The sequence below is a fragment of the Eucyclogobius newberryi genome, unplaced genomic scaffold (assembly GCF_026437365.1).
Source record: "Eucyclogobius newberryi isolate DKJ021-1_F unplaced genomic scaffold, fEucNew1.0.hap1 SCAF_12, whole genome shotgun sequence".
In the NCBI taxonomy this organism is placed as follows: Eukaryota; Metazoa; Chordata; class Actinopteri; order Gobiiformes; family Gobiidae; genus Eucyclogobius; species Eucyclogobius newberryi.
The window spans coordinates 30638680-30665839 of record NW_027315746.1 but is presented as its reverse complement, the minus strand read 5'-3'; positions in this window follow the sequence as shown (position 1 = coordinate 30665839).

Genomic DNA, 27160 nt, shown 5'->3' with positions numbered 1-27160 from the left:
GTTCATGGGCTGAAAAGGCTTTTGGAGCAATAAAAACTTAAAAACTGCTATAACTCAAAAATGCAATAAGATAGGTTCAAACTTTAAAAGACATGTTGTGCAGATGTACAAGCCCCTCTTGCACAGAAAGTATGGCTTAGATATCTCTTGTAGTTTCTTCAGAACACACAAATTATCTGAAAATGCTTTTGAAGCAATAGACACAAAAACAGCTATAAATCCAAAACCTAATATGATAGACTCAAACTTTAAACTATATATTGTGTAGATTTACAGGTCCTACTTGCCCAGCAAAAGGGGTTCGAATCGCTCTTGCACTTTTTTCGAAACTCACAAACAACTGTTCATGGGCTGAAAAGGCTTTTGGAGCAATAAAAACTTAAAAACTGCTATAACTCAAAAATGCAATAAGATAGGTTCAAACTTTAAAAGACATGTTGTGCAGATGTACAAGCCCCTCTTGCACAGAAAATATGGCTTAGATATCTCTTGTAGTTTCTTCAGAACACACAAATTATCTGAAAATGCTTTTGAAGCAATAGACACAAAAACAGCTATAAATCCAAAACCTAATATGATAGACTCAAACTTTAAACTATATATTGTGTAGATTTACAGGTCCTACTTGCCCAGCAAAAGGGGTTCGAATCGCTCTTGCACTTTTTTCGAAACTCACAAACAACTGTTCATGGGCTGAAAAGGCTTTTGGAGCAATAGAAACTTAAAAACTGCTATAACTCAAAAATGCAATAAGATAGGTTCAAACTTTAAAAGACATGTTGTGCAGATGTACAAGCCCCTCTTGCACAGAAAATATGGCTTAGATATCTTTTGTAGTTTCTTCAGAACACACAAATTATCTGAAAATGCTTTTGAAGCAATAGACACAAAAACAGCTATAAATCCAAAACCTAATATGATAGACTCAAACTTTAAACTATATATTGTGTAGATTTACAGGTCCTACTTGCCCAGCAAAAGGGGTTCGAATCGCTCTTGCACTTTTTTCGAAACTCACAAACAACTGTTCATGGGCTGAAAAGGCTTTTGGAGCAATAAAAACTTAAAAACTGCTATAACTCAAAAATGCAATAAGATAGGTTCAAACTTTAAAAGACATGTTGTGCAGATGTACAAGCCCCTCTTGCACAGAAAGTATGGCTTAGATATCTCTTGTAGTTTCTTCAGAACACACAAATTATCTGAAAATGCTTTTGAAGCAATAGACACAAAAACAGCTATAAATCCAAAACCTAATATGATAGACTCAAACTTTAAACTATATATTGTGTAGATTTACAGGTCCTACTTGCCCAGCAAAAGGGGTTCGAATCGCTCTTGCACTTTTTTCGAAACTCACAAACAACTGTTCATGGGCTGAAAAGGCTTTTGGAGCAATAAAAACTTAAAAACTGCTATAACTCAAAAATGCAATAAGATAGGTTCAAACTTTAAAAGACATGTTGTGCAGATGTACAAGCCCCTCTTGCACAGAAAGTATGGCTTAGATATCTCTTGTAGTTTCTTCAGAACACACAAATTATCTGAAAATGCTTTTGAAGCAATAGACACAAAACAGCTATAAATCCAAAACCTAATATGATAGACTCAAACTTTAAACTATATATTGTGTAGATTTACAGGTCCTACTTGCCCAGCAAAAGGGGTTCGAATCGCTCTTGCACTTTTTTCGAAACTCACAAACAACTGTTCATGGGCTGAAAAGGCTTTTGGAGCAATAAAAACTTAAAAACTGCTATAACTCAAAAATGCAATAAGATAGGTTCAAACTTTAAAAGACATGTTGTGCAGATGTACAAGCCCCTCTTGCACAGAAAATATGGCTTAGATATCTCTTGTAGTTTCTTCAGAACACACAAATTATCTGAAAATGCTTTTGAAGCAATAGACACAAAAACAGCTATAAATCCAAAACCTAATATGATAGACTCAAACTTTAAACTATATATTGTGTAGATTTACAGGTCCTACTTGCCCAGCAAAAGGGGTTCGAATCGCTCTTGCACTTTTTTCGAAACTCACAAACAACTGTTCATGGGCTGAAAAGGCTTTTGGAGCAATAAAAACTTAAAAACTGCTATAACTCAAAAATGCAATAAGATAGGTTCAAACTTTAAAAGACATGTTGTGCAGATGTACAAGCCCCTCTTGCACAGAAAATATGGCTTAGATATCTCTTGTAGTTTCTTCAGAACACACAAATTATCTGAAAATGCTTTTGAAGCAATAGACACAAAAACAGCTATAAATCCAAAACCTAATATGATAGACTCAAACTTTAAACTATATATTGTGTAGATTTACAGGTCCTACTTGCCCAGCAAAAGGGGTTCGAATCGCTCTTGCACTTTTTTCGAAACTCACAAACAACTGTTCATGGGCTGAAAAGGCTTTTGGAGCAATAAAAACTTAAAAACTGCTATAACTCAAAAATGCAATAAGATAGGTTCAAACTTTAAAAGACATGTTGTGCAGATGTACAAGCCCCTCTTGCACAGAAAATATGGCTTAGATATCTCTTGTAGTTTCTTCAGAACACACAAATTATCTGAAAATGCTTTTGGAGCAATAGACACAAAAACAGCTATAAATCCAAAACCTAATATGATAGACTCAAACTTTAAACTATATATTGTGTAGATTTACAGGTCCTACTTGCCCAGCAAAAGGGGTTCGAATCGCTCTTGCACTTTTTTCGAAACTCACAAACAACTGTTCATGGGCTGAAAAGGCTTTTGGAGCAATAAAAACTTAAAAACTGCTATAACTCAAAAATGCAATAAGATAGGTTCAAACTTTAAAAGACATGTTGTGCAGATGTACAAGCCCCTCTTGCACAGAAAGTATGGCTTAGATATCTCTTGTAGTTTCTTCAGAACACACAAATTATCTGAAAATGCTTTTGAAGCAATAGACACAAAAACAGCTATAAATCCAAAACCTAATATGATAGACTCAAACTTTAAACTATATATTGTGTAGATTTACAGGTCCTACTTGCCCAGCAAAAGGGGTTCGAATCGCTCTTGCACTTTTTTCGAAACTCACAAACAACTGTTCATGGGCTGAAAAGGCTTTTGGAGCAATAAAAACTTAAAAACTGCTATAACTCAAAAATGCAATAAGATAGGTTCAAACTTTAAAAGACATGTTGTGCAGATGTACAAGCCCCTCTTGCACAGAAAATATGGCTTAGATATCTTTTGTAGTTTCTTCAGAACACACAAATTATCTGAAAATGCTTTTGAAGCAATAGACACAAAAACAGCTATAAATCCAAAACCTAATATGATAGACTCAAACTTTAAACTATATATTGTGTAGATTTACAGGTCCTACTTGCCCAGCAAAAGGGGTTCGAATCGCTCTTGCACTTTTTTCGAAACTCACAAACAACTGTTCATGGGCTGAAAAGGCTTTTGGAGCAATAAAAAACTTAAAAACTGCTATAACTCAAAAATGCAATAAGATAGGTTCAAACTTTAAAAGACATGTTGTGCAGATGTACAAGCCCCTCTTGCACAGAAAATATGGCTTAGATATCTCTTGTAGTTTCTTCAGAACACACAAATTATCTGAAAATGCTTTTGAAGCAATAGACACAAAAACAGCTATAAATCCAAAACCTAATATGATAGACACAAACTTTAAACTATATATTGTGTAGATTTACAGGTCCTACTTGCCCAGCAAAAGGGGTTCGAATCGCTCTTGCACTTTTTTCGAAACTCACAAACAACTGTTCATGGGCTGAAAAGGCTTTTGGAGCAATAAAAACTTAAAAACTGCTATAACTCAAAAATGCAATAAGATAGGTTCAAACTTTAAAAGACATGTTGTGCAGATGTACAAGCCCCTCTTGCACAGAAAATATGGCTTAGATATCTTTTGTAGTTTCTTCAGAACACACAAATTATCTGAAAATGCTTTTGAAGCAATAGACACAAAACAGCTATAAATCCAAAACCTAATATGATAGACTCAAACTTTAAACTATATATTGTGTAGATTTACAGGTCCTACTTGCCCAGCAAAAGGGGTTCGAATCGCTCTTGCACTTTTTTCGAAACTCACAAACAACTGTTCATGGGCTGAAAAGGCTTTTAGAGCAATAAAAAACTTAAAAAACTGCTATAACTCAAAAATGCAATAAGATAGGTTCAAACTTTAAAAGACATGTTGTGCAGATGAACAAGCCCCTCTTGCACAGAAAATATGGCTTAGATATATCTTGTAGTTTCTTCAGAAAACACAAATTATCTGAAAATGCTTTTGAAGCAATAGACACAAAAACAGCTCTAAATTCAAAACCTAATATGATAGACACAAACTTTAAACTATATATTGTGTAGATTTACAGGTCCTACTTGCCCAGCAAAAGGGGTTCGAATCGCTCTTGCACTTTTTTCGAAACTCACAAACAACTGTTCATGGGCTGAAAAGGCTTTTGGAGCAATAAAAACTTAAAAACTGCTATAACTCAAAAATGCAATAAGATAGGTTCAAACTTTAAAAGACATGTTGTGCAGATGTACAAGCCCCTCTTGCACAGAAAATATGGCTTAGATATCTCTTGTAGTTTCTTCAGAACACACAAATTATCTGAAAATGCTTTTGAAGCAATAGACACAAAAACAGCTATAAATCCAAAACCTAATATGATAGACTCAAACTTTAAACTATATATTGTGTAGATTTACAGGTCCTACTTGCCCAGCAAAAGGGGTTCGAATCGCTCTTGCACTTTTTTCGAAACTCACAAACAACTGTTCATGGGCTGAAAAGGCTTTTGGAGCAATAAAAACTTAAAAACTGCTATAACTCAAAAATGCGATAAGATAGGTTCAAACTTTAAAAGACATGTTGTGCAGATGTACAAGCCCCTCTTGCACAGAAAATATGGCTTAGATATCTCTTGTAGTTTCTTCAGAACACACAAATTATCTGAAAATGCTTTTGAAGCAATAGACACAAAAACAGCTATAAATCCAAAACCTAATATGATAGACTCAAAAATTAAACTATATATTGTGTAGATTTACAGGTCCTACTTGCCCAGCAAAAGGGGTTCGAATCGCTCTTGCACTTTTTTCGAAACTCACAAACAACTGTTCATGGGCTGAAAAGGCTTTTGGAGCAATAAAAACTTAAAAACTGCTATAACTCAAAAATGCAATAAGATAGGTTCAAACTTTAAAAGACATGTTGTGCAGATGTACAAGCCCCTCTTGCACAGAAAGTATGGCTTAGATATCTCTTGTAGTTTCTTCAGAACACACAAATTATCTGAAAATGCTTTTTAAGCAATAGACACAAAAACAGCTATAAATCCAAAACCTAATATGATAGACTCAAACTTTAAACTATATATTGTGTAGATTTACAGGTCCTACTTGCCCAGCAAAAGGGGTTCGAATCGCTCTTGCACTTTTTTCGAAACTCACAAACAACTGTTCATGGGCTGAAAAGGCTTTTGGAGCAATAAAAACTTAAAAACTGCTATAACTCAAAAATGCAATAAGATAGGTTCAAACTTTAAAAGACATGTTGTGCAGATGTACAAGCCCCTCTTGCACAGAAAATATGGCTTAGATATCTCTTGTAGTTTCTTCAGAACACACAAATTATCTGAAAATGCTTTTGAAGCAATAGACACAAAAACAGCTATAAATCCAAAACCTAATATGATAGACTCAAACTTTAAACTATATATTGTGTAGATTTACAGGTCCTACTTGCCCAGCAAAAGGGGTTCGAATCGCTCTTGCACTTTTTTCGAAACTCACAAACAACTGTTCATGGGCTGAAAAGGCTTTTGGAGCAATAAAAACTTAAAAACTGCTATAACTCAAAAATGCAATAAGATAGGTTCAAACTTTAAAAGACATGTTGTGCAGATGTACAAGCCCCTCTTGCACAGAAAATATGGCTTAGATATCTCTTGTAGTTTCTTCAGAACACACAAATTATCTGAAAATGCTTTTGAAGCAATAGACACAAAAACAGCTATAAATCCAAAACCTAATATGATAGACTCAAACTTTAAACTATATATTGTGTAGATTTACAGGTCCTACTTGCCCAGCAAAAGGGGTTCGAATCGCTCTTGCACTTTTTTCGAAACTCACAAACAACTGTTCATGGGCTGAAAAGGCTTTTGGAGCAATAAAAACTTAAAAACTGCTATAACTCAAAAATGCAATAAGATAGGTTCAAACTTTAAAAGACATGTTGTGCAGATGTACAAGCCCCTCTTGCACAGAAAATATGGCTTAGATATCTCTTGTAGTTTCTTCAGAACACACAAATTATCTGAAAATGCTTTTGAAGCAATAGACACAAAAACCGCTATAATCCAAAACCTAATATGATAGACTCAAACTTTAAACTATATATTGTGTAGATTTACAGGTCCTACTTGCACAGCAAAAGGGGTTCGAATCGCTCTTGCACTTTTTTCGAAACTCACAAACAACTGTTCATGGGCTGAAAAGGCTTTTGGAGCAATAAAAACTTAAAAACTGCTATAACTCAAAAATGCAATAAGATAGGTTCAAACTTTAAAAGACATGTTGTGCAGATGTACAAGCCCCTCTTGCACAGAAAATATGGCTTAGATATCTCTTGTAGTTTCTTCAGAACACACAAATTATCTGAAAATGCTTTTGAAGCAATAGACACAAAAACAGCTATAAATCCAAAACCTAATATGATAGACTCAAACTTTAAACTATATATTGTGTAGATTTACAGGTCCTACTTGCCCAGCAAAAGGGGTTCGAATCGCTCTTGCACTTTTTTCGAAACTCACAAACAACTGTTCATGGGCTGAAAAGGCTTTTGGAGCAATAAAAAACTTAAAAACTGCTATAACTCAAAAATGCAATAAGATAGGTTCAAACTTTAAAAGACATGTTGTGCAGATGTACAAGCCCCTCTTGCACAGAAAATATGGCTTAGATATCTCTTGTAGTTTCTTCAGAAAACACAAATTATCTGAAAATGCTTTTGAAGCAATAGACACAAAAACAGCTCTAAATCCAAAACCTAATATGATAGACACAAACTTTAAACTATATATTGTGTAGATTTACAGGTCCTACTTGCCCAGCAAAAGGGGTTCGAATCGCTCTTGCACTTTTTTCGAAACTCACAAACAACTGTTCATGGGCTGAAAAGGCTTTTGGAGCAATAAAAACTTAAAAACTGCTATAACTCAAAAATGCAATAAGATAGGTTCAAACTTTAAAAGACATGTTGTGCAGATGTACAAGCCCCTCTTGCACAGAAAATATGGCTTAGATATCTCTTGTAGTTTCTTCAGAACACACAAATTATCTGAAAATGCTTTTGAAGCAATAGACACAAAAACCGCTATAATCCAAAACCTAATATGATAGACTCAAACTTTAAACTATATATTGTGTAGATTTACAGGTCCTACTTGCCCAGCAAAAGGGGTTCGAATCGCTCTTGCACTTTTTTCGAAACTCACAAACAACTGTTCATGGGCTGAAAAGGCTTTTGGAGCAATAAAAACTTAAAAACTGCTATAACTCAAAAATGCAATAAGATAGGTTCAAACTTTAAAAGACATGTTGTGCAGATGTACAAGCCCCTCTTGCACAGAAAATATGGCTTAGATATCTCTTGTAGTTTCTTCAGAACACACAAATTATCTGAAAATGCTTTTGAAGCAATAGACACAAAAACAGCTATAAATCCAAAACCTAATATGATAGACTCAAACTTTAAACTATATATTGTGTAGATTTACAGGTCCTACTTGCCCAGCAAAAGGGGTTCGAATCGCTCTTGCACTTTTTTCGAAACTCACAAACAACTGTTCATGGGCTGAAAAGGCTTTTGGAGCAATAAAAAACTTAAAAACTGCTATAACTCAAAAATGCAATAAGATAGGTTCAAACTTTAAAAGACATGTTGTGCAGATGTACAAGCCCCTCTTGCACAGAAAATATGGCTTAGATATCTCTTGTAGTTTCTTCAGAAAACACAAATTATCTGAAAATGCTTTTGAAGCAATAGACACAAAAACAGCTATAAATCCAAAACCTAATATGATAGACTCAAACTTTAAACTATATATTGTGTAGATTTACAGGTCCTACTTGCCCAGCAAAAGGGGTTCGAATCGCTCTTGCACTTTTTTCGAAACTCACAAACAACTGTTCATGGGCTGAAAAGGCTTTTGGAGCAATAAAAAACTTAAAAACTGCTATAACTCAAAAATGCAATAAGATAGGTTCAAACTTTAAAAGACATGTTGTGCAGATGTACAAGCCCCTCTTGCACAGAAAATATGGCTTAGATATCTCTTGTAGTTTCTTCAGAAAACACAAATTATCTGAAAATGCTTTTGAAGCAATAGACACAAAAACAGCTCTAAATCCAAAACCTAATATGATAGACACAAACTTTAAACTATATATTGTGTAGATTTACAGGTCCTACTTGCCCAGCAAAAGGGGTTCGAATCGCTCTTGCACTTTTTTCGAAACTCACAAACAACTGTTCATGGGCTGAAAAGGCTTTTGGAGCAATAAAAACTTAAAAACTGCTATAACTCAAAAATGCAATAAGATAGGTTCAAACTTTAAAAGACATGTTGTGCAGATGTACAAGCCCCTCTTGCACAGAAAATATGGCTTAGATATCTCTTGTAGTTTCTTCAGAACACACAAATTATCTGAAAATGCTTTTGAAGCAATAGACACAAAAACCGCTATAATCCAAAACCTAATATGATAGACTCAAACTTTAAACTATATATTGTGTAGATTTACAGGTCCTACTTGCCCAGCAAAAGGGGTTCGAATCGCTCTTGCACTTTTTTCGAAACTCACAAACAACTGTTCATGGGCTGAAAAGGCTTTTGGAGCAATAAAAACTTAAAAACTGCTATAACTCAAAAATGCAATAAGATAGGTTCAAACTTTAAAAGACATGTTGTGCAGATGTACAAGCCCCTCTTGCACAGAAAATATGGCTTAGATATCTCTTGTAGTTTCTTCAGAACACACAAATTATCTGAAAATGCTTTTGAAGCAATAGACACAAAAACAGCTATAAATCCAAAACCTAATATGATAGACTCAAACTTTAAACTATATATTGTGTAGATTTACAGGTCCTACTTGCCCAGCAAAAGGGGTTCGAATCGCTCTTGCACTTTTTTCGAAACTCACAAACAACTGTTCATGGGCTGAAAAGGCTTTTGGAGCAATAAAAAACTTAAAAACTGCTATAACTCAAAAATGCAATAAGATAGGTTCAAACTTTAAAAGACATGTTGTGCAGATGTACAAGCCCCTCTTGCACAGAAAATATGGCTTAGATATCTCTTGTAGTTTCTTCAGAAAACACAAATTATCTGAAAATGCTTTTGAAGCAATAGACACAAAAACAGCTCTAAATCCAAAACCTAATATGATAGACACAAACTTTAAACTATATATTGTGTAGATTTACAGGTCCTACTTGCCCAGCAAAAGGGGTTCGAATCGCTCTTGCACTTTTTTCGAAACTCACAAACAACTGTTCATGGGCTGAAAAGGCTTTTGGAGCAATAAAAACTTAAAAACTGCTATAACTCAAAAATGCAATAAGATAGGTTCAAACTTTAAAAGACATGTTGTGCAGATGTACAAGCCCCTCTTGCACAGAAAATATGGCTTAGATATCTCTTGTAGTTTCTTCAGAACACACAAATTATCTGAAAATGCTTTTGAAGCAATAGACACAAAAACAGCTATAAATCCAAAACCTAATATGATAGACTCAAACTTTAAACTATATATTGTGTAGATTTACAGGTCCTACTTGCCCAGCAAAAGGGGGTTCGAATCGCTCTTGCACTTTTTTCGAAACTCACAAACAACTGTTCATGGGCTGAAAAGGCTTTTGGAGCAATAAAAACTTAAAAACTGCTATAACTCAAAAATGCAATAAGATAGGTTCAAACTTTAAAAGACATGTTGTGCAGATGTACAAGCCCCTCTTGCACAGAAAGTATGGCTTAGATATCTCTTGTAGTTTCTTCAGAACACACAAATTATCTGAAAATGCTTTTGAAGCAATAGACACAAAAACAGCTATAAATCCAAAACCTAATATGATAGACTCAAACTTTAAACTATATATTGTGTAGATTTACAGGTCCTACTTGCCCAGCAAAAGGGGTTCGAATCGCTCTTGCACTTTTTTCGAAACTCACAAACAACTGTTCATGGGCTGAAAAGGCTTTTGGAGCAATAAAAACTTAAAAACTGCTATAACTCAAAAATGCAATAAGATAGGTTCAAACTTTAAAAGACATGTTGTGCAGATGTACAAGCCCCTCTTGCACAGAAAATATGGCTTAGATATCTCTTGTAGTTTCTTCAGAACACACAAATTATCTGAAAATGCTTTTGAAGCAATAGACACAAAAACAGCTATAAATCCAAAACCTAATATGATAGACTCAAACTTTAAACTATATATTGTGTAGATTTACAGGTCCTACTTGCCCAGCAAAAGGGGGTTCGAATCGCTCTTGCACTTTTTTCGAAACTCACAAACAACTGTTCATGGGCTGAAAAGGCTTTTGGAGCAATAAAAACTTAAAAACTGCTATAACTCAAAAATGCAATAAGATAGGTTCAAACTTTAAAAGACATGTTGTGCAGATGTACAAGCCCCTCTTGCACAGAAAATATGGCTTAGATATCTCTTGTAGTTTCTTCAGAACACACAAATTATCTGAAAATGCTTTTGAAGCAATAGACACAAAAACAGCTATAAATCCAAAACCTAATATGATAGACTCAAACTTTAAACTATATATTGTGTAGATTTACAGGTCCTACTTGCCCAGCAAAAGGGGGTTCGAATCGCTCTTGCACTTTTTTCGAAACTCACAAACAACTGTTCATGGGCTGAAAAGGCTTTTGGAGCAATAAAAACTTAAAAACTGCTATAACTCAAAAATGCAATAAGATAGGTTCAAACTTTAAAAGACATGTTGTGCAGATGTACAAGCCCCTCTTGCACAGAAAATATGGCTTAGATATCTCTTGTAGTTTCTTCAGAACACACAAATTATCTGAAAATGCTTTTGAAGCAATAGACACAAAAACAGCTATAAATCCAAAACCTAATATGATAGACTCAAACTTTAAACTATATATTGTGTAGATTTACAGGTCCTACTTGCCCAGCAAAAGGGGGTTCGAATCGCTCTTGCACTTTTTTCGAAACTCACAAACAACTGTTCATGGGCTGAAAAGGCTTTTGGAGCAATAAAAACTTAAAAACTGCTATAACTCAAAAATGCAATAAGATAGGTTCAAACTTTAAAAGACATGTTGTGCAGATGTACAAGCCCCTCTTGCACAGAAAATATGGCTTAGATATCTCTTGTAGTTTCTTCAGAACACACAAATTATCTGAAAATGCTTTTGAAGCAATAGACACAAAAACAGCTATAAATCCAAAACCTAATATGATAGACTCAAACTTTAAACTATATATTGTGTAGATTTACAGGTCCTACTTGCCCAGCAAAAGGGGTTCGAATCGCTCTTGCACTTTTTTCGAAACTCACAAACAACTGTTCATGGGCTGAAAAGGCTTTTGGAGCAATAAAAAACTTAAAAACTGCTATAACTCAAAAATGCAATAAGATAGGTTCAAACTTTAAAAGACATGTTGTGCAGATGTACAAGCCCCTCTTGCACAGAAAATATGGCTTAGATATCTCTTGTAGTTTCTTCAGAAAACACAAATTATCTGAAAATGCTTTTGAAGCAATAGACACAAAAACAGCTCTAAATCCAAAACCTAATATGATAGACACAAACTTTAAACTATATATTGTGTAGATTTACAGGTCCTACTTGCCCAGCAAAAGGGGTTCGAATCGCTCTTGCACTTTTTTCGAAACTCACAAACAACTGTTCATGGGCTGAAAAGGCTTTTGGAGCAATAAAAACTTAAAAACTGCTATAACTCAAAAATGCAATAAGATAGGTTCAAACTTTAAAAGACATGTTGTGCAGATGTACAAGCCCCTCTTGCACAGAAAATATGGCTTAGATATCTCTTGTAGTTTCTTCAGAACACACAAATTATCTGAAAATGCTTTTGAAGCAATAGACACAAAAACCGCTATAATCCAAAACCTAATATGATAGACTCAAACTTTAAACTATATATTGTGTAGATTTACAGGTCCTACTTGCCCAGCAAAAGGGGTTCGAATCGCTCTTGCACTTTTTTCGAAACTCACAAACAACTGTTCATGGGCTGAAAAGGCTTTTGGAGCAATAAAAACTTAAAAACTGCTATAACTCAAAAATGCAATAAGATAGGTTCAAACTTTAAAAGACATGTTGTGCAGATGTACAAGCCCCTCTTGCACAGAAAATATGGCTTAGATATCTCTTGTAGTTTCTTCAGAACACACAAATTATCTGAAAATGCTTTTGAAGCAATAGACACAAAAACAGCTATAAATCCAAAACCTAATATGATAGACTCAAACTTTAAACTATATATTGTGTAGATTTACAGGTCCTACTTGCCCAGCAAAAGGGGTTCGAATCGCTCTTGCACTTTTTTCGAAACTCACAAACAACTGTTCATGGGCTGAAAAGGCTTTTGGAGCAATAAAAAACTTAAAAACTGCTATAACTCAAAAATGCAATAAGATAGGTTCAAACTTTAAAAGACATGTTGTGCAGATGTACAAGCCCCTCTTGCACAGAAAATATGGCTTAGATATCTCTTGTAGTTTCTTCAGAAAACACAAATTATCTGAAAATGCTTTTGAAGCAATAGACACAAAAACAGCTCTAAATCCAAAACCTAATATGATAGACACAAACTTTAAACTATATATTGTGTAGATTTACAGGTCCTACTTGCCCAGCAAAAGGGGTTCGAATCGCTCTTGCACTTTTTTCGAAACTCACAAACAACTGTTCATGGGCTGAAAAGGCTTTTGGAGCAATAAAAACTTAAAAACTGCTATAACTCAAAAATGCAATAAGATAGGTTCAAACTTTAAAAGACATGTTGTGCAGATGTACAAGCCCCTCTTGCACAGAAAATATGGCTTAGATATCTCTTGTAGTTTCTTCAGAACACACAAATTATCTGAAAATGCTTTTGAAGCAATAGACACAAAAACAGCTATAAATCCAAAACCTAATATGATAGACTCAAACTTTAAACTATATATTGTGTAGATTTACAGGTCCTACTTGCCCAGCAAAAGGGGGTTCGAATCGCTCTTGCACTTTTTTCGAAACTCACAAACAACTGTTCATGGGCTGAAAAGGCTTTTGGAGCAATAAAAACTTAAAAACTGCTATAACTCAAAAATGCAATAAGATAGGTTCAAACTTTAAAAGACATGTTGTGCAGATGTACAAGCCCCTCTTGCACAGAAAGTATGGCTTAGATATCTCTTGTAGTTTCTTCAGAACACACAAATTATCTGAAAATGCTTTTGAAGCAATAGACACAAAAACAGCTATAAATCCAAAACCTAATATGATAGACTCAAACTTTAAACTATATATTGTGTAGATTTACAGGTCCTACTTGCCCAGCAAAAGGGGTTCGAATCGCTCTTGCACTTTTTTCGAAACTCACAAACAACTGTTCATGGGCTGAAAAGGCTTTTGGAGCAATAAAAACTTAAAAACTGCTATAACTCAAAAATGCAATAAGATAGGTTCAAACTTTAAAAGACATGTTGTGCAGATGTACAAGCCCCTCTTGCACAGAAAATATGGCTTAGATATCTCTTGTAGTTTCTTCAGAACACACAAATTATCTGAAAATGCTTTTGAAGCAATAGACACAAAAACAGCTATAAATCCAAAACCTAATATGATAGACTCAAACTTTAAACTATATATTGTGTAGATTTACAGGTCCTACTTGCCCAGCAAAAGGGGGTTCGAATCGCTCTTGCACTTTTTTCGAAACTCACAAACAACTGTTCATGGGCTGAAAAGGCTTTTGGAGCAATAAAAACTTAAAAACTGCTATAACTCAAAAATGCAATAAGATAGGTTCAAACTTTAAAAGACATGTTGTGCAGATGTACAAGCCCCTCTTGCACAGAAAATATGGCTTAGATATCTCTTGTAGTTTCTTCAGAACACACAAATTATCTGAAAATGCTTTTGAAGCAATAGACACAAAAACAGCTATAAATCCAAAACCTAATATGATAGACTCAAACTTTAAACTATATATTGTGTAGATTTACAGGTCCTACTTGCCCAGCAAAAGGGGGTTCGAATCGCTCTTGCACTTTTTTCGAAACTCACAAACAACTGTTCATGGGCTGAAAAGGCTTTTGGAGCAATAAAAACTTAAAAACTGCTATAACTCAAAAATGCAATAAGATAGGTTCAAACTTTAAAAGACATGTTGTGCAGATGTACAAGCCCCTCTTGCACAGAAAATATGGCTTAGATATCTCTTGTAGTTTCTTCAGAACACACAAATTATCTGAAAATGCTTTTGAAGCAATAGACACAAAAACAGCTATAAATCCAAAACCTAATATGATAGACTCAAACTTTAAACTATATATTGTGTAGATTTACAGGTCCTACTTGCCCAGCAAAAGGGGGTTCGAATCGCTCTTGCACTTTTTTCGAAACTCACAAACAACTGTTCATGGGCTGAAAAGGCTTTTGGAGCAATAAAAACTTAAAAACTGCTATAACTCAAAAATGCAATAAGATAGGTTCAAACTTTAAAAGACATGTTGTGCAGATGTACAAGCCCCTCTTGCACAGAAAATATGGCTTAGATATCTCTTGTAGTTTCTTCAGAACACACAAATTATCTGAAAATGCTTTTGAAGCAATAGACACAAAAACAGCTATAAATCCAAAACCTAATATGATAGACTCAAACTTTAAACTATATATTGTGTAGATTTACAGGTCCTACTTGCCCAGCAAAAGGGGGTTCGAATCGCTCTTGCACTTTTTTCGAAACTCACAAACAACTGTTCATGGGCTGAAAAGGCTTTTGGAGCAATAAAAACTTAAAAACTGCTATAACTCAAAAATGCAATAAGATAGGTTCAAACTTTAAAAGACATGTTGTGCAGATGTACAAGCCCCTCTTGCACAGAAAGTATGGCTTAGATATCTCTTGTAGTTTCTTCAGAACACACAAATTATCTGAAAATGCTTTTGAATTAATAGACACAAAAACAGCTATAAATCCAAAACCTAATATGATAGACTCAAACTTTAAACTATATATTGTGTAGATTTACAGGTCCTACTTGCCCAGCAAAAGGGGTTCGAATCGCTCTTGCACTTTTTTCGAAACTCACAAACAACTGTTCATGGGCTGAAAAGGCTTTTGGAGCAATAAAAACTTAAAAACTGCTATAACTCAAAAATGCAATAAGATAGGTTCAAACTTTAAAAGACATTTTGTGCAGATGTACAAGCCCCTCTTGCACAGAAAATATGGCTTAGATATCTCTTGTAGTTTCTTCAGAACACACAAATTATCTGAAAATGCTTTTGAAGCAATAGACACAAAAACAGCTATAAATCCAAAACCTAATATGATAGACTCAAACTTTAAACTATATAGTGTGTAGATTTACAGGTCCTACTTGCCCAGCAAAAGGGGTTCGAATCGCTCTTGCACTTTTTTCGAAACTCACAAACAACTGTTCATGGGCTGAAAAGGCTTTTGGAGCAATAAAAACTTAAAAACTGCTATAACTCAAAAATGCAATAAGATAGGTTCAAACTTTAAAAGACATGTTGTGCAGATGTACAAGCCCCTCTTGCACAGAAAGTATGGCTTAGATATCTCTTGTAGTTTCTTCAGAACACACAAATGATCTGAAAATGCTTTTGAAGCAATAGACACAAAAACAGCTATAAATCCAAAACCTAATATGATAGACTCAAACTTTAAACTATATATTGTGTAGATTTACAGGTCCTACTTGCCCAGCAAAAGGGGGTTCGAATCGCTCTTGCACTTTTTTCGAAACTCACAAACAACTGTTCATGGGCTGAAAAGGCTTTTGGAGCAATAAAAACTTAAAAACTGCTATAACTCAAAAATGCAATAAGATAGGTTCAAACTTTAAAAGACATGTTGTGCAGATGTACAAGCCCCTCTTGCACAGAAAATATGGCTTAGATATCTCTTGTAGTTTCTTCAGAACACACAAATTATCTGAAAATGCTTTTGAAGCAATAGACACAAAAACAGCTCTAAATCCAAAACCTAATATGATAGACTCAAACTTTAAACTATATATTGTGTAGATTTACAGGTCCTACTTGCCCAGCAAAAGGGGTTCGAATCGCTCTTGCACTTTTTTCGAAACTCACAAACAACTGTTCATGGGCTGAAAAGGCTTTTGGAGCAATAAAAACTTAAAAACTGCTATAACTCAAAAATGCAATAAGATAGGTTCAAACTTTAAAAGACATGTTGTGCAGATGTACAAGCCCCTCTTGCACAGAAAATATGGCTTAGATATCTCTTGTAGTTTCTTCAGAACACACAAATTATCTGAAAATGCTTTTGAAGCAATAGACACAAAAACAGCTATAAATCCAAAACCTAATATGATAGACTCAAACTTTAAACTATATATTGTGTAGATTTACAGGTCCTACTTGCCCAGCAAAAGGGGGTTCGAATCGCTCTTGCACTTTTTTCGAAACTCACAAACAACTGTTCATGGGCTGAAAAGGCTTTTGGAGCAATAAAAACTTAAAAACTGCTATAACTCAAAAATGCAATAAGATAGGTTCAAACTTTAAAAGACATGTTGTGCAGATGTACAAGCCCCTCTTGCACAGAAAATATGGCTTAGATATCTCTTGTAGTTTCTTCAGAACACACAAATTATCTGAAAATGCTTTTGAAGCAATAGACACAAAAACAGCTATAAATCCAAAACCTAATATGATAGACTCAAACTTTAAACTATATATTGTGTAGATTTACAGGTCCTACTTGCCCAGCAAAAGGGGTTCGAATCGCTCTTGCACTTTTTTCGAAACTCACAAACAACTGTTCATGGGCTGAAAAGGCTTTTGGAGCAATAAAAACTTAAAAACTGCTATAACTCAAAAATGCAATAAGATAGGTTCAAACTTTAAAAGACATGTTGTGCAGATGTACAAGCCCCTCTTGCACAGAAAATATGGCTTAGATATCTCTTGTAGTTTCTTCAGAACACACAAATTATCTGAAAATGCTTTTGAAGCAATAGACACAAAAACAGCTATAAATCCAAAACCTAATATGATAGACTCAAACTTTAAACTATATATTGTGTAGATTTACAGGTCCTACTTGCCCAGCAAAAGGGGTTCGAATCGCTCTTGCACTTTTTTCGAAACTCACAAACAACTGTTCATGGGCTGAAAAGGCTTTTGGAGCAATAAAAACTTAAAAACTGCTATAACTCAAAAATGCAATAAGATAGGTTCAAACTTTAAAAGACATGTTGTGCAGATGTACAAGCCCCTCTTGCACAGAAAATATGGCTTAGATATCTCTTGTAGTTTCTTCAGAACACACAAATTATCTGAAAATGCTTTTGAAGCAATAGACACAAAAACCGCTATAATCCAAAACCTAATATGATAGACTCAAACTTTAAACTATATATTGTGTAGATTTACAGGTCCTACTTGCCCAGCAAAAGGGGTTCGAATCGCTCTTGCACTTTTTTCGAAACTCACAAACAACTGTTCATGGGCTGAAAAGGCTTTTGGAGCAATAAAAACTTAAAAACTGCTATAACTCAAAAATGCAATAAGATAGGTTCAAACTTTAAAAGACATGTTGTGCAGATGTACAAGCCCCTCTTGCACAGAAAATATGGCTTAGATATCTCTTGTAGTTTCTTCAGAACACACAAATTATCTGAAAATGCTTTTGAAGCAATAGACACAAAAACAGCTATAAATCCAAAACCTAATATGATAGACTCAAACTTTAAACTATATATTGTGTAGATTTACAGGTCCTACTTGCCCAGCAAAAGGGGTTCGAATCGCTCTTGCACTTTTTTCGAAACTCACAAACAACTGTTCATGGGCTGAAAAGGCTTTTGGAGCAATAAAAAACTTAAAAACTGCTATAACTCAAAAATGCAATAAGATAGGTTCAAACTTTAAAAGACATGTTGTGCAGATGTACAAGCCCCTCTTGCACAGAAAATATGGCTTAGATATCTCTTGTAGTTTCTTCAGAAAACACAAATTATCTGAAAATGCTTTTGAAGCAATAGACACAAAAACAGCTCTAAATCCAAAACCTAATATGATAGACACAAACTTTAAACTATATATTGTGTAGATTTACAGGTCCTACTTGCCCAGCAAAAGGGGTTCGAATCGCTCTTGCACTTTTTTCGAAACTCACAAACAACTGTTCATGGGCTGAAAAGGCTTTTGGAGCAATAAAAACTTAAAAACTGCTATAACTCAAAAATGCAATAAGATAGGTTCAAACTTTAAAAGACATGTTGTGCAGATGTACAAGCCCCTCTTGCACAGACAATATGGCTTAGATATCTCTTGTAGTTTCTTCAGAACACACAAATTATCTGAAAATGCTTTTGAAGCAATAGACACAAAAACAGCTATAAATCCAAAACCTAATATGATAGACTCAAACTTTAAACTATATATTGTGTAGATTTACAGGTCCTACTTGCCCAGCAAAAGGGGGTTCGAATCGCTCTTGCACTTTTTTCGAAACTCACAAACAACTGTTCATGGGCTGAAAAGGCTTTTGGAGCAATAAAAACTTAAAAACTGCTATAACTCAAAAATGCAATAAGATAGGTTCAAACTTTAAAAGACATGTTGTGCAGATGTACAAGCCCCTCTTGCACAGAAAGTATGGCTTAGATATCTCTTGTAGTTTCTTCAGAACACACAAATTATCTGAAAATGCTTTTGAAGCAATAGACACAAAAACAGCTATAAATCCAAAACCTAATATGATAGACTCAAACTTTAAACTATATATTGTGTAGATTTACAGGTCCTACTTGCCCAGCAAAAGGGGTTCGAATCGCTCTTGCACTTTTTTCGAAACTCACAAACAACTGTTCATGGGCTGAAAAGGCTTTTGGAGCAATAAAAACTTAAAAACTGCTATAACTCAAAAATGCAATAAGATAGGTTCAAACTTTAAAAGACATGTTGTGCAGATGTACAAGCCCCTCTTGCACAGAAAATATGGCTTAGATATCTCTTGTAGTTTCTTCAGAACACACAAATTATCTGAAAATGCTTTTGAAGCAATAGACACAAAAACAGCTATAAATCCAAAACCTAATATGATAGACTCAAACTTTAAACTATATATTGTGTAGATTTACAGGTCCTACTTGCCCAGCAAAAGGGGGTTCGAATCGCTCTTGCACTTTTTTCGAAACTCACAAACAACTGTTCATGGGCTGAAAAGGCTTTTGGAGCAATAAAAACTTAAAAACTGCTATAACTCAAAAATGCAATAAGATAGGTTCAAACTTTAAAAGACATGTTGTGCAGATGTACAAGCCCCTCTTGCACAGAAAATATGGCTTAGATATCTCTTGTAGTTTCTTCAGAACACACAAATTATCTGAAAATGCTTTTGAAGCAATAGACACAAAAACAGCTATAAATCCAAAACCTAATATGATAGACTCAAACTTTAAACTATATATTGTGTAGATTTACAGGTCCTACTTGCCCAGCAAAAGGGGGTTCGAATCGCTCTTGCACTTTTTTCGAAACTCACAAACAACTGTTCATGGGCTGAAAAGGCTTTTGGAGCAATAAAAACTTAAAAACTGCTATAACTCAAAAATGCAATAAGATAGGTTCAAACTTTAAAAGACATGTTGTGCAGATGTACAAGCCCCTCTTGCACAGAAAATATGGCTTAGATATCTCTTGTAGTTTCTTCAGAACACACAAATTATCTGAAAATGCTTTTGAAGCAATAGACACAAAAACAGCTATAAATCCAAAACCTAATATGATAGACTCAAACTTTAAACTATATATTGTGTAGATTTACAGGTCCTACTTGCCCAGCAAAAGGGGGTTCGAATCGCTCTTGCACTTTTTTCGAAACTCACAAACAACTGTTCATGGGCTGAAAAGGCTTTTGGAGCAATAAAAACTTAAAAACTGCTATAACTCAAAAATGCAATAAGATAGGTTCAAACTTTAAAAGACATGTTGTGCAGATGTACAAGCCCCTCTTGCACAGAAAGTATGGCTTAGATATCTCTTGTAGTTTCTTCAGAACACACAAATTATCTGAAAATGCTTTTGAATTAATAGACACAAAAACAGCTATAAATCCAAAACCTAATATGATAGACTCAAACTTTAAACTATATATTGTGTAGATTTACAGGTCCTACTTGCCCAGCAAAAGGGGTTCGAATCGCTCTTGCACTTTTTTCGAAACTCACAAACAACTGTTCATGGGCTGAAAAGGCATTTGGAGCAATAAAAACTTAAAAACTGCTATAACTCAAAAATGCAATAAGATAGGTTCAAACTTTAAAAGACATTTTGTGCAGATGTACAAGCCCCTCTTGCACAGAAAATATGGCTTAGATATCTCTTGTAGTTTCTTCAGAACACACAAATTATCTGAAAATGCTTTTGAAGCAATAGACACAAAAACAGCTATAAATCCAAAACCTAATATGATAGACTCAAACTTTAAACTATATAGTGTGTAGATTTACAGGTCCTACTTGCCCAGCAAAAGGGGTTCGAATCGCTCTTGCACTTTTTTCGAAACTCACAAACAACTGTTCATGGGCTGAAAAGGCTTTTGGAGCAATAAAAACTTAAAAACTGCTATAACTCAAAAATGCAATAAGATAGGTTCAAACTTTAAAAGACATGTTGTGCAGATGTACAAGCCCCTCTTGCACAGAAAGTATGGCTTAGATATCTCTTGTAGTTTCTTCAGAACACACAAATGATCTGAAAATGCTTTTGAAGCAATAGACACAAAAACAGCTATAAATCCAAAACCTAATATGATAGACTCAAACTTTAAACTATATATTGTGTAGATTTACAGGTCCTACTTGCCCAGCAAAAGGGGGTTCGAATCGCTCTTGCACTTTTTTCGAAACTCACAAACAACTGTTCATGGGCTGAAAAGGCTTTTGGAGCAATAAAAACTTAAAAACTGCTATAACTCAAAAATGCAATAAGATAGGTTCAAACTTTAAAAGACATGTTGTGCAGATGTACAAGCCCCTCTTGCACAGAAAATATGGCTTAGATATCTCTTGTAGTTTCTTCAGAACACACAAATTATCTGAAAATGCTTTTGAAGCAATAGACACAAAAACAGCTCTAAATCCAAAACCTAATATGATAGACACAAACTTTAAACTATATATTGTGTAGATTTACAGGTCCTACTTGCCCAGCAAAAGGGGTTCGAATCGCTCTTGCACTTTTTTCGAAACTCACAAACAACTGTTCATGGGCTGAAAAGGCTTTTGGAGCAATAAAAACTTAAAAACTGCTATAACTCAAAAATGCAATAAGATAGGTTCAAACTTTAAAAGACTTGTTGTGCAGATGTACAAGCCCCTCTTGCACAGAAAATATGGCTTAGATATCTCTTGTAGTTTCTTCAGAACACACAAATTATCTGAAAATGCTTTTGAAGCAATAGACACAAAAACAGCTATAAATCCAAAACCTAATATGATAGACTCAAACTTTAAACTATATATTGTGTAGATTTACAGGTCCTACTTGCCCAGCAAAAGGGGGTTCGAATCGCTCTTGCACTTTTTTCGAAACTCACAAACAACTGTTCATGGGCTGAAAAGGCTTTTGGAGCAATAAAAACTTAAAAACTGCTATAACTCAAAAATGCAATAAGATAGGTTCAAACTTTAAAAGACATGTTGTGCAGATGTACAAGCCCCTCTTGCACAGAAAATATGGCTTAGATATCTCTTGTAGTTTCTTCAGAACACACAAATTATCTGAAAATGCTTTTGAAGCAATAGACACAAAAACAGCTATAAATCCAAAACCTAATATGATAGACTCAAACTTTAAACTATATATTGTGTAGATTTACAGGTCCTACTTGCCCAGCAAAAGGGGTTCGAATCGCTCTTGCACTTTTTTCGAAACTCACAAACAACTGTTCATGGGCTGAAAAGGCTTTTGGAGCAATAAAAACTTAAAAACTGCTATAACTCAAAAATGCAATAAGATAGGTTCAAACTTTAAAAGACATGTTGTGCAGATGTACAAGCCCCTCTTGCACAGAAAATATGGCTTAGATATCTCTTGTAGTTTCTTCAGAACACACAAATTATCTGAAAATGCTTTTGAAGCAATAGACACAAAAACAGCTATAAATCCAAAACCTAATATGATAGACTCAAACTTTAAACTATATATTGTGTAGATTTACAGGTCCTACTTGCCCAGCAAAAGGGGTTCGAATCGCTCTTGCACTTTTTTCGAAACTCACAAACAACTGTTCATGGGCTGAAAAGGCTTTTGGAGCAATAAAAACTTAAAAACTGCTATAACTCAAAAATGCAATAAGATAGGTTCAAACTTTAAAAGACATGTTGTGCAGATGTACAAGCCCCTCTTGCACAGAAAATATGGCTTAGATATCTCTTGTAGTTTCTTCAGAACACACAAATTATCTGAAAATGCTTTTGGAGCAATAGACACAAAAACAGCTATAAATCCAAAACCTAATATGATAGACTCAAACTTTAAACTATATATTGTGTAGATTTACAGGTCCTACTTGCCCAGCAAAAGGGGTTCGAATCGCTCTTGCACTTTTTTCGAAACTCACAAACAACTGTTCATGGGCTGAAAAGGCTTTTGGAGCAATAAAAACTTAAAAACTGCTATAACTCAAAAATGCAATAAGATAGGTTCAAACTTTAAAAGACATGTTGTGCAGATGTACAAGCCCCTCTTGCACAGAAAGTATGGCTTAGATATCTCTTGTAGTTTCTTCAGAACACACAAATTATCTGAAAATGCTTTTGAAGCAATAGACACAAAAACAGCTATAAATCCAAAACCTAATATGATAGACTCAAACTTTAAACTATATATTGTGTAGATTTACAGGTCCTACTTGCCCAGCAAAAGGGGTTCGAATCGCTCTTGCACTTTTTTCGAAACTCACAAACAACTGTTCATGGGCTGAAAAGGCTTTTGGAGCAATAAAAACTTAAAAACTGCTATAACTCAAAAATGCAATAAGATAGGTTCAAACTTTAAAAGACATGTTGTGCAGATGTACAAGCCCCTCTTGCACAGAAAATATGGCTTAGATATCTTTTGTAGTTTCTTCAGAACACACAAATTATCTGAAAATGCTTTTGAAGCAATAGACACAAAAACAGCTATAAATCCAAAACCTAATATGATAGACTCAAACTTTAAACTATATATTGTGTAGATTTACAGGTCCTACTTGCCCAGCAAAAGGGGTTCGAATCGCTCTTGCACTTTTTTCGAAACTCACAAACAACTGTTCATGGGCTGAAAAGGCTTTTGGAGCAATAAAAAACTTAAAAACTGCTATAACTCAAAAATGCAATAAGATAGGTTCAAACTTTAAAAGACATGTTGTGCAGATGTACAAGCCCCTCTTGCACAGAAAATATGGCTTAGATATCTCTTGTAGTTTCTTCAGAACACACAAATTATCTGAAAATGCTTTTGAAGCAATAGACACAAAAACAGCTATAAATCCAAAACCTAATATGATAGACTCAAACTTTAAACTATATATTGTGTAGATTTACAGGTCCTACTTGCCCAGCAAAAGGGGGTTCGAATCGCTCTTGCACTTTTTTCGAAACTCACAAACAACTGTTCATGGGCTGAAAAGGCTTTTGGAGCAATAAAAACTTAAAAACTGCTATAACTCAAAAATGCAATAAGATAGGTTCAAACTTTAAAAGACATGTTGTGCAGATGTACAAGCCCCTCTTGCACAGAAAATATGGCTTAGATATCTCTTGTAGTTTCTTCAGAACACACAAATTATCTGAAAATGCTTTTGAAGCAATAGACACAAAAACAGCTATAAATCCAAAACCTAATATGATAGACTCAAACTTTAAACTATATATTGTGTAGATTTACAGGTCCTACTTGCCCAGCAAAAGGGGGTTCGAATCGCTCTTGCACTTTTTTCGAAACTCACAAACAACTGTTCATGGGCTGAAAAGGCTTTTGGAGCAATAAAAACTTAAAAACTGCTATAACTCAAAAATGCAATAAGATAGGTTCAAACTTTAAAAGACATGTTGTGCAGATGTACAAGCCCCTCTTGCACAGAAAATATGGCTTAGATATCTCTTGTAGTTTCTTCAGAACACACAAATTATCTGAAAATGCTTTTGAATTAATAGACACAAAAACAGCTATAAATCCAAAACCTAATATGATAGACTCAAACTTTAAACTATATATTGTGTAGATTTACAGGTCCTACTTGCCCAGCAAAAGGGGTTCGAATCGCTCTTGCACTTTTTTCGAAACTCACAAACAACTGTTCATGGGCTGAAAAGGCTTTTGGAGCAATAAAAACTTAAAAACTGCTATAACTCAAAAATGCAATAAGATAGGTTCAAACTTTAAAAGACATTTTGTGCAGATGTACAAGCCCCTCTTGCACAGAAAATATGGCTTAGATATCTCTTGTAGTTTCTTCAGAACACACAAATTATCTGAAAATGCTTTTGAAGCAATAGACACAAAAACAGCTATAAATCCAAAACCTAATATGATAGACTCAAACTTTAAACTATATAGTGTGTAGATTTACAGGTCCTACTTGCCCAGCAAAAGGGGTTCGAATCGCTCTTGCACTTTTTTCGAAACTCACAAACAACTGTTCATGGGCTGAAAAGGCTTTTGGAGCAATAAAAACTTAAAAACTGCTATAACTCAAAAATGCAATAAGATAGGTTCAAACTTTAAAAGACATGTTGTGCAGATGTACAAGCCCCTCTTGCACAGAAAATATGGCTTAGATATCTCTTGTAGTTTCTTCAGAACACACAAATTATCTGAAAATGCTTTTGAAGCAATAGACACAAAAACAGCTATAAATCCAAAACCTAATATGATAGACTCAAACTTTAAACTATATATTGTGTAGATTTACAGGTCCTACTTGCCCAGCAAAAGGGGTTCGAATCGCTCTTGCACTTTTTTCGAAACTCACAAACAACTGTTCATGGGCTGAAAAGGCTTTTGGAGCAATAAAAACTTAAAAACTGCTATAACTCAAAAATGCAATAAGATAGGTTCAAACTTTAAAAGACATGTTGTGCAGATGTACAAGCCCCTCTTGCACAGAAAATATGGCTTAGATATCTCTTGTAGTTTCTTCAGAACACACAAATTATCTGAAAATGCTTTTGAAGCAATAGACACAAAAACAGCTATAAATCCAAAACCTAATATGATAGACTCAAACTTTAAACTATATATTGTGTAGATTTACAGGTCCTACTTGCCCAGCAAAAGGGGTTCGAATCGCTCTTGCACTTTTTTCGAAACTCACAAACAACTGTTCATGGGCTGAAAAGGCTTTTGGAGCAATAAAAACTTAAAAACTGCTATAACTCAAAAATGCAATAAGATAGGTTCAAACTTTAAAAGACATGTTGTGCAGATGTACAAGCCCCTCTTGCACAGAAAATATGGCTTAGATATCTCTTGTAGTTTCTTCAGAACACACAAATTATCTGAAAATGCTTTTGGAGCAATAGACACAAAAACAGCTATAAATCCAAAACCTAATATGATAGACTCAAACTTTAAACTATATATTGTGTAGATTTACAGGTCCTACTTGCCCAGCAAAAGGGGTTCGAATCGCTCTTGCACTTTTTTCGAAACTCACAAACAACTGTTCATGGGCTGAAAAGGCTTTTGGAGCAATAAAAACTTAAAAACTGCTATAACTCAAAAATGCAATAAGATAGGTTCAAACTTTAAAAGACATGTTGTGCAGATGTACAAGCCCCTCTTGCACAGAAAGTATGGCTTAGATATCTCTTGTAGTTTCTTCAGAACACACAAATTATCTGAAAATGCTTTTGAAGCAATAGACACAAAAACAGCTATAAATCCAAAACCTAATATGATAGACTCAAACTTTAAACTATATATTGTGTAGATTTACAGGTCCTACTTGCCCAGCAAAAGGGGTTCGAATCGCTCTTGCACTTTTTTCGAAACTCACAAACAACTGTTCATGGGCTGAAAAGGCTTTTGGAGCAATAAAAACTTAAAAACTGCTATAACTCAAAAATGCAATAAGATAGGTTCAAACTTTAAAAGACATGTTGTGCAGATGTACAAGCCCCTCTTGCACAGAAAATATGGCTTAGATATCTTTTGTAGTTTCTTCAGAACACACAAATTATCTGAAAATGCTTTTGAAGCAATAGACACAAAAACAGCTATAAATCCAAAACCTAATATGATAGACTCAAACTTTAAACTATATATTGTGTAGATTTACAGGTCCTACTTGCCCAGCAAAAGGGGTTCGAATCGCTCTTGCACTTTTTTCGAAACTCACAAACAACTGTTCATGGGCTGAAAAGGCTTTTGGAGCAATAAAAAACTTAAAAACTGCTATAACTCAAAAATGCAATAAGATAGGTTCAAACTTTAAAAGACATGTTGTGCAGATGTACAAGCCCCTCTTGCACAGAAAATATGGCTTAGATATCTCTTGTAGTTTCTTCAGAACACACAAATTATCTGAAAATGCTTTTGAAGCAATAGACACAAAAACAGCTATAAATCCAAAACCTAATATGATAGACTCAAACTTTAAACTATATATTGTGTAGATTTACAGGTCCTACTTGCCCAGCAAAAGGGGGTTCGAATCGCTCTTGCACTTTTTTCGAAACTCACAAACAACTGTTCATGGGCTGAAAAGGCTTTTGGAGCAATAAAAACTTAAAAACTGCTATAACTCAAAAATGCAATAAGATAGGTTCAAACTTTAAAAGACATGTTGTGCAGATGTACAAGCCCCT